Below are 9,528 nucleotides of genomic sequence, written 5' to 3' on the forward strand. Positions count from 1 at the left end.
ACACACACACACACACACACACACACACACACACACACACACACACTGCACATTTGTATTCGATATTGCATCCTCCCCCATAACTCACAGCAATTAAGAGTTGAATTCCCTGGTTTTCTGGGCTGATCCTAGAGACCTAGCAAAAGGGACTCTTGAGAAGGAAAAAGAAATTCCACACTGGTGAGGTTAGGGCTTCAGTCCTTAACAGTGAGGTGGTTTCTTGGAGACGGGCTGCTTGAGAGAAGGAAGGGTCCTATCGTCAGAAGACTTGAAGGCTGGAGCACGCTCGGGTGGGGCTGGGCATTGGGTAGCGGTGGGTTTTTCCTCGTGAGCACCCCATCTGCCCTCTGACCCCGACAGCCCAGGGGCTTCATCTTGCACTGTTCTCCACCCACCTCTGAAAACCTTCCATCTCGGATGCTACTTCAAAGTCCCCTGGGAAAGCCAAGTTGCCAATTAAGCCTCTTTGAGGCCGGTTCTCATTCCTTCCCCACTAATTGAAATGTTACTCCTTTTACTAAACCCATAAACCACCCAAACACAACGGTCTTCCTCATTTGCATTGTAACAATGTCCCTAATGTGCTTCCAAGAGCTTTACATAGAGGCGAACCTTTTCTCCTCTCCCCGTATGAACTGTCAAAAGCAATTCCCAGGCAAAGGCCTTCATTTCCATCCCTATACAGCTGCTCATTAGCTAAGGTGGAAGAAATTCCTTTTATTCTGGATGCATTTCCCAGGATGATAATGTCTTTTTTGTCTCAGGTCACTGTTCCCAAACTAGGCCTTAATTGCTAATAGTAATTGAGTTAATACATATTTACAGCCCAGTAAGGTTAAAGAAGGTCTCCCGTAGTTTTATTTGAGACATTTTATTTAACCTGCAATAAAATCATTAACAAGTTGTTCGGTGTTAATTCTGTCTGCCCTTTATCTTGTCTCTCTTCCTTGGGAAAGTTGGTGGAAGGCAGATGGCTTTGGCGTGGGATGGGTCCTCAGGCCGGATAGACTGGGGAGCCCCAAACCTCACTTCCTCACCTCCAGATTCTCCTCTATTCAGAGAGGAGGGCCTTTTCTTGGTGAAAGCAGATAGCCAGCCTGGGGCCATGCCGTGCAGCTCTGCCAGGCACCCAGCCAAGGAGGGCAGGCGAGACGGTGAAACCCCATCAGAGCCACAGGTCCGGCCGGGCTCCCAAATCAGCTCGCACCAGTAACTTGAGCCCGAAGTAGCCCACAGGCTGGGCACCGAGCCCACATGTCAGGCCATGCGACAGCCTGGCCTCTGGAGTCTGCCCAGAAAAGGGGGCTGGAACCAGGGCAGGACGAGGGATCAAGGGCTAAGGGTGATGCCAGGAAAAGCCAGGGGGTTTCCAAGCTTCACTCTGGGAGGCCCGATGGCTGGCCTGTGGCACAGCCTTGTCACACTCTCTCTCTTTCCCATAATCAGGGGGGAGAGATACGGAGGCCTTCTTCACCGTGGGATCCCAGGCCTCTTTACCCCATCGGAGGGAAATTTTTGGCTTACCAAAATGAAATGGGCTTGAGTCAACCTGCCGATCTGCCCCCAGAGTGCTGCTTCCAGGTACCAGAAACTTCCTCCCTTTCGTGTTTTGCCTGAGCCTCTGGCGACTTTTCTTTCTGATCTATCCAGAAGGATCAGGGCCTGAGGAATGGACCAGACTGTGGCAGAACTAGCAGGTAATTCCCTAGAATCCATGTTTTGTCATACGGTCCCTGGGCACACATCTCAACTACATTTTCCAGCTCCCTTTGCAGTTAGGTGTGGATCAGGGGCCAGTGACAAGGGCTCTCTCCATGCTCTTTGCCCTGTTGGGCTGCCTGGAGGGGAGGGGACCCAGTAGGCAATTTTTGAGGCCAAATGTTAAAAATGGTGGAGCCTCAGTCAGCTCAGAAATGTAAGCGATGGGTGGATAGCTGTCCTACTCATCCTATGTATGTGCATGAAACGAATGTCCATGTGACATAGCCTGGTAGGTACAACACTAGAGTTGGGGGGCTGTTGACTTCTAGAATGCTCATCCACCAGTGCCTCTCCCACTCATCTCTTAAGACTCAGCTCAGACTCTAGCCCCTCTGTGGAGTCTTCCCATGGGCAGAGGAAACACAAATGTAGCCCCGTCCAGTCCTTAATCCATGGGCTCCAAGCAAAGCTGCCCTTGCCTACCCTTAGGCAGATCCAGCCAAGCAGGACCTTGGAACATGACCAACTGAGTGTGATTTAGAAACTCAGCTTGAAGGCCAAAAGTCTCCAAGCCAAAGGTAGCTCCTCAGAGACTCTGATTTCATAATTCATTTCTGAAATCAGGCTCAAGGCCCTGGATGAGGAGAGTGAGTACTAAGCTGATTTCTTGGGCAAGTCAGCTTGTCAGAGATAGATGGGCCCTTTAAGAAATCATAGGTTCTTCCTCCTTTTCCCGACAGATGAGGAGCCTGACACCCCAAGTGGAAGAGATAGAATCAGTCCTCGGCCTCTGGACTCTCATCTCAGTGCTCCTAGTGCTTATTTAAACAAGGTAGATGGTGTGTGCTGTTGTCAAGCCTCCCTCTGCACTTCCTGGTGAGTGCTCTGAATTATTTGTCTTTTTTAGTTCGTCAAGAGGTGCTTGTCTTTATTCCACTCTGTTCCAGTGTTCTCCTGCCTGAGCACTGGACATCAAAGTTCTTGGTGCTGGCTTCCAGCATGAGCACATTGGGAAGCACCCACATTTCCAAGGTTAAGTGTTCAACATCCATCTGGTTTATGCAAGGAAAGTGGACCTGTTCCTCTGCTCTGTAGCAAGGGGTTGGCACAGGCAGAAAGTGCAACACCAAACCTGTTTCTTTGTGGTGTCGTTCCCTTCGTGGGATACAAGAGTCCATGGGGAGGAATTCCATCCTCATTTTACAGAGGAGGGAACCGAGGCTCAGAGGGGTTTGGTGATTAGCCCAAGGCTCTATGAGATGGGATGCCTTCCTTCCCATTGCTCCCCCTCTGTTCTGCCTCCTGCAGAGTCACCCAGCAGAGTGAGAAGCTTCTCTTTTTCTCTAAGTCATAAAAGAAAGTGACATGAGAGTATAGTTTGGGGATATAATTCAGAATGTAAAGTTCAATCAACCACAATTTCTCTTATTATTTTCCAAGGCATAGACTTCTCTTCCAGTGTTAATTTTTTAGAGTCGAAGGGGCATGCTGGTCCAAACTTGACATCTGACAGAACTGAGGGGTTGATACAGGTCTCCACGATGTGGTCTCAGCCTGTCAGCTTTGTTCCTGATTGTTAGAGCCGCTTCAAACCCACATTTCTGCCCTCACATCCTTCCTTTTAAGAAGCTGTAGGGGAATCAGAGTTCTGGAGGCTTGGCTCAGGAAGGCTCTTTATGGTCAGAGAGTCTAATCCTGTCATTGGGGGCCCTCTGATCTAATCCCCCTCTGATGGGGGCCATCAGAGCTGGTGGGGAGCTGGGCTGGTGTCCTGACTCTTCAACACAAGGTACAGTGTGGAGAACAGACAGGGAATCCAGATTGCTTAGTGTCTCCATAGAGCAAAGGAGGAACAAACATTTTCTTTAGATCTCCTAGCATGGAGCCAGGAAGAGGCCATTCCCTTTCGCGAAATATGTTGCATACCACCTTGTCTACACTTCATCTGTGAACTTGCCACCTTTTCGGAATGCTGATGTCTATTTTCCTCTGGGATGGCTTTGCCTCTTTCTGATTCACCTCTTCTGCTTTGTCAGCAGTTCTATTTTAGCTTGGTGAGTGTATATGTGGGGAGTGGGGGAGGTGGCGGCGTGGGTGTGCGTCTGTAGCGGGGAGTGACAGTCGCTCAGACACTGGAACTGGAGGAGGGAAAGGGGGTGTCTGACAGGGTCAGCGATGGAATGCCCACCAACAGCCAGTTTTTAGGATTTAGCACATGTTTAGTATGGTGAAGAAACGTTGCTTCGTACGGATACTTTATAATTCACTAGGCGTTTTTTCCATTTGGTATCATTTTTAATTTAATTTATTTTATTTTTTAAAAGAATTTATTTATTCATCTGACAAAGAGAGAGAGAGAACAAGCAGGGGGAGTGTCAGGCAGAGGGAGAAGCAGGCTCCTCGCTGAGCAGGGAGCCCAGTGAGGGACTCGATCCCAGGACCCCGGGATCATGGCCTGAGCCGAAGGCAGATGCTTAACCCACTGAGCCACCCAGGTGCCCCTTCATATACAGAATTTCTAAAGGCAGCCTGATCTTCCATCAGGTTGATGAAGCTACATTTAGTTATTCATTTCATTTCTTTTCTTTTAAAGATTTTATTTTTCAGTAATCGCTATACCCAAAGTGGGGCTTGAACTCACGACCCCAAGATCCCCTCAATCAAGAGCCACATACTCCACTGACTGAGCCAGCCAGTTGCCCCTAGTTATTCATTTTCTTAATGCTGGATATTTAGTTTGCTTCTTTTTTTTTTTGTAAAGATTTTATTTATTCATTCATGAGAGACAGAGGGATAGAGAGAGAGAGAGAAGCAGAGGGAGAAGCAGGCTCCCAAGGAGCAGGGAGCCTGATGCGGGACTCGATCCCAGGACCCTGGGATCATGACCTGAGCCGAAGGCAGACGCTTAACCATCTGAGCCACCCAGGCGCCCTAGTTTGCTTCTTTTCTGCTCTTAAAGTTAAACATATATTTGTTTGTAGCTTTTTATTTATTTTTAAATTTTATTTATTTATTTGATAGAAAGACAGCGAGAGAGGGAACACAAGCAGGAGGAGTGGCAGGCAGAGGGAGAAGCAGGCTCCCCACCAAGCAAGGAGCCCCGATGTGGGGCTCAATCCCATGACCTTGGGATCACGACCTGAGCCGAAGGCAGACACTTAACTGACTGAGCCACCCAGGCGCCCCCATTGGTATCCCTTTTAGTTACTTAATAAAAAAAAAAATCTTTGGAAAGCAGAGATCTAGAAAGAAAGAGCTAACACCCTGGTGGTTCTAAAATACTCTAGGAAATGTGCTTGTCAGGTTCACATACATATGAGAAAATTTTTTCAATCCCCAGCAATACTGTGAGATAAGTAACCATATCTCAAGTATCATGGTGAGGAGATCTGTGCTCAGAGCAGTGACTTGCCTAAGATCTCGCAGCTAGTAAGAAGCAGAGGTAGGATTTGAATGCAAATCTGTATGAGTCAAAGTCAAGTTTCTTTTCACGGCATCAAACTGCCTCCCTAAGTACATAGCACTGTTAGCAAAGAGGAGCCATCATGCACAATTTGTAGCTTGAGAAAAATGAGGTTTGTAAGTCTCAAAGAGGCAAATAATACTATAGTTTCTTTTTTTAAAAAAAGATTTATTTATTCCAGAGAAAGAGAGAGCTCAAGGGGGGTGGGGGAAGGGGCAGAGGGAAAGAGACACAAGCAAACTCCCCACTGAGTGGGGAGCCCGATGTGGGGCTCGATCCCAGTACCCTGAGATCATGACCTGAGCGAAAATCAAGAGTCAGCCACTTCACCAACTGAGTCATCCAGGCGCCACAATACTATAGTTTCTAATCACAAAATTGTGACTGTGATTCCAACCCGTGCTAAGTGAAATGGTGTACAACAAGGTACGGTCCTGTCCTCAAGAGACAAGCCATCTTTGGGAGCTATGTCTGATTCTTCTGTCCCAGCAGGTCATGGTTGGGAATGAGCCCACGGGTGAGGGCTCAATTGGGTGGTATAAACAATGAAATCTGAAGGATCTGAGATGCTACTCAGTGCTGAGTCCAGGCTGTTGCCCTGTCTTTGTCATAGACCATGGATCTTCTTATACTATTTATGAGAACCTCTTGTGCTCTGGAAATAAGAAAACCCAAATCAATTGTCATCCACTGTTTTGCAGTAATTACATTTACTTAACCAGGGCGGGGCTCTGTCCCCTCGGAGAACGAAGCTGGAGCCCCAGTAATCACTGGTCAGATCTTCTCCTCACAATGGTCTGAGTGGGAGCCTCTCCCCTCAGTGCTACCTCCAAAAGGAACAGGGGATAAACACCCTGTAAGACAGTTGGTCTCATTTTGTGGATGTGAATTCAATGGCTCACAGCTCCATTCTACTCATCCTGGCTCCGGCTTAGGTTTTAAAAACTAATTCTCTCTGCATTAATCTGAAAAGATCCTTCAAACAAAAGCTCAACATCTGAGTCTATTTACCAAGCGTGCAGCTGTGTCAATTGGCCAAGACAAAGCGAGGCTTCCTGGTCAGGCCACAATGGGCTGCAGGTAGTCCTGCAAACAGAAACACAAGACAAGGTCCTTTCAGGAGCCAGCGACCCTCCTTCCAATAAGGAAGAGTGAGCTAAGGGGTCAAGAGAAAAGGAGCATTGGCCACCCCCACCCTCAGCGCACACACAAGTGGGGACTGAAACATATGATCTGTAAGCCCATCAATTAGGGCTATTAAAAAGGTAATTAGCCCTCTTCCATGGAAACCAAGGACAGAAATGTGAACAGAGGGAAATTCATTTCCATGTGGTTACATTTTAATGTGACCACGACACTCCAGTAATGAAGCAAGATGCTATTTTGAGGAGTATCACTTGGTCGGCCCTGAGGGGAAGGTGGGATCAAGTCAATTCAAGTGCTATCTTAGAACAAAAGTAATAAAAATAATAACTAGTTTGTATGCTTGAAAAAAAAATTTTTTTTTCTGCTATCAATCAAACACTAGATTCAAATCAGGTGGCCAGATTTGGGAGGCCTGGGAGGAGCTGACTCATTTCCTTTCTACTTTCCTTTCCTGAAGAGAATCATGGCAGGAAATGAAATCTCAAAACGTCAACAATGAACAATTTGTCTAAAATTCTGGTAAGTGTGAAATTCAGAGTTAGTGTTTCTGTTCCCTCTCTTTTCAAACATGTGTGGGTATTTTGGTAAGAAAACCCAAGAGAGGAAAAAAAAATGACTAGAGGAAAGAACTCTCTGATAATGAGATGTGAAAATATCTATTGAAATGGATCTAAAGTATATGGTGCTCTGTGCAACACTGGCCCACTGCACAGTAAACGTACTTACACACGTTTGTATGGTCTGTGTGTGTTTGTGTGTGCATGCTTGCAAGTAAAGGATAATATAATTTTGTTCTGTTTTTCTCTCCCATTTCATTCCTTCCTTCTTCACCTCCCCTTTGTACTTTATTGGGGTGAAATGTACATGCAGTGAAATGTACATCTTAAGTGTCCAATGGATGTAACACACCCTGTTAACCCACACAACAATCAAGGTGTACAATATTCCCATCACCACAGAAGTCTTCTGCCCCCATTCGGTCAATAACCACCCACCAGGCAATCATTGTTTTGATTTTTCTTACCATAGGTTCATCTTGCCTGTTCTGGTGTTCCATATAAATGATAACCATAGGGGTTGTTTCCACTTTTAGGCTATTATGAATGAAGCTACTGTAACCGTGCTTGTATAAGACTTTGGGTGGACCTATGTTTTTATTTCTCTTGGGTAATTACCTAGAAGTGGAATTGCTGAGTCATAGGAGAGCTATATTTTGAACTTTATGAGAAAAATGCCAAACAGTTTTCTAAAGTGGTTATACCATCTTATGCTTTCAAAAGCAATGCAAAAGGCTTTCAGTAGTTCCACCTTCTTACAAACATATGGTGTTGTCAGTCTTTTTAACAGTAGCTGTTCTAGTAGGAATGGAGGGGTCATCTTATTTTGGCTGTAATTTGCATTTCTCTGACGACCAGTGGTGGCAAACACTTTTTCATGTGATTGTTACCATTTGCATGTCTTCTTTCATGAAGTTTCTGTTTGAGTCTTTTGCTCATTACTTATTGGTTTGTCTTATTAATTTGTAGGTATTCTTTATGTATTCTGGGTAAAATTCCCTTCTAATAATACGTAGAGCAAATATTTTCTGTTGGTCTATGGCTTTCACTTTCACACTCTTAATGGTGTCTTTTGAGCAAAAGTTTATTTCAGTGAAGCCCAATTTTTTCATTTTCTCTTTTATTATTCAGGCTTTTTTGAAAAAAAGATTTTATTTATTTATTTGAGAGAACGAGACAGAGACAGAGACAGTGAACATGAACAGGGGGAAGAGCAGATGGAGAAAGAGAGGAAGAAGCAGACTCCCCACCAAGCAAGGAGCCCGATGAATGCAGGGCTTGATCCCAGGACCTGGAGATCATGACCTGAGCGGAAGGCAGGTGATAAATGGACCGAGCCACCCAGGTGCTCCTATGATTCTTGCTTTTTCCATCCTATCTATGAAATCTTTTCCAAACACAAGGCTATGAAGACCTTCCTCTATGCTTCTAGCAGCTGTATAATTTTAGCTTTGTGATTAACTCTATAATTCATCTCAATTAATTTTTTCTGTATGGTGTGAGCTAAGGACTGAGGTTTATTTTTTCCAAGGATTTATCCAGTAATTCCAGCACCATTTGAGGAAAACTTTCCTCTCCCCACTGATTGCTCTGATGTCTTTGTCATAGATCAATTGATGATACATGTGTGGCTCTATTTCTGAACTCTATTTTGTTGTTGTTGTTTTTAGAGAAGGAGAGAGGGAGAGAGGGGGAGGGAAAAGAGAGGGAGAGAGAATCTTAAGCAGACTCCAGGTGTGGAGCCCATTGCAGGGTTTGATCTCACAACTCTGAGATCATGACTTGAGCTGAAATGAAGAGTTGGACACTTAACCAACTGAGCTACCCATGTGCCCTGATTATTGTAGATTTTTAATACATCTTGAAATCAGATACTATGGGTTCTCCAGTCTTGCTCTTCTTTTTTAAAGATGATTTTGGACCCTCCAGTCCTTTGCATTTTTATGTAAAATTTAGGATCAACTTGTCAATTTCTACAAAAAGGTTTGTTGAGATCTGATTGGGATTTGATTTGCTTGAATCTGTAGATCAATTTTGAGAAATGGAGAACTGACATCTTAACAATATCAAGCCTTTCAATTAATGAACATGGTATATCTTCCTGTTTGTTTTCCTTTATTTTTTATAGTAATATTGTATAATTTTTAATATAGAGGTCTTGCACATCTTTAGGCAACCTTATTATTAAATAGTTCATGTATTTTGATGCCATTGTAAATGGTGTTTTGAAAATTTTATTTTCTAATTGTTTGTTTTTAATATACAGAAAGAGAACTAAAAAGAGAGAGAGAGAGAGAGAGAGAGAGACAGTGAGAAAGAGCTGCTCTTTGTATATTTGGCCTATAGCTTGCTATGTTGCTAAATTCCCTAATTAGTTCTACTAGTGGCTTTATAGATTCCTCAGGATTTTCTATATATATCATCTACAAATAAAGCAATTTTTACTTCTTTCTTTCCAATCTTTATACTTTTTATTTTACCTCACTGCAGTGGTCAGGATCTCCAGTACAGTGCTGAATAGAAGTGGTGAGAGCTCACATCCTTGCCTTGTTCCTGATCTTAGAGAGAAAGCCTTCAATAATCCACTATTAAGTAGAATACTGACTGTGGACTTCTCAAATATTCTTTATCAGATATTTTTTTACTAGTTGTCTATTTTTT

The sequence above is a fragment of the Callorhinus ursinus genome, unplaced genomic scaffold, assembly GCF_003265705.2.
Source record: "Callorhinus ursinus isolate GAN/ISIS: 27379988/994484 unplaced genomic scaffold, GSC_fseal_2.0 scaffold1, whole genome shotgun sequence".
Taxonomy (NCBI): domain Eukaryota; kingdom Metazoa; phylum Chordata; class Mammalia; order Carnivora; family Otariidae; genus Callorhinus; species Callorhinus ursinus.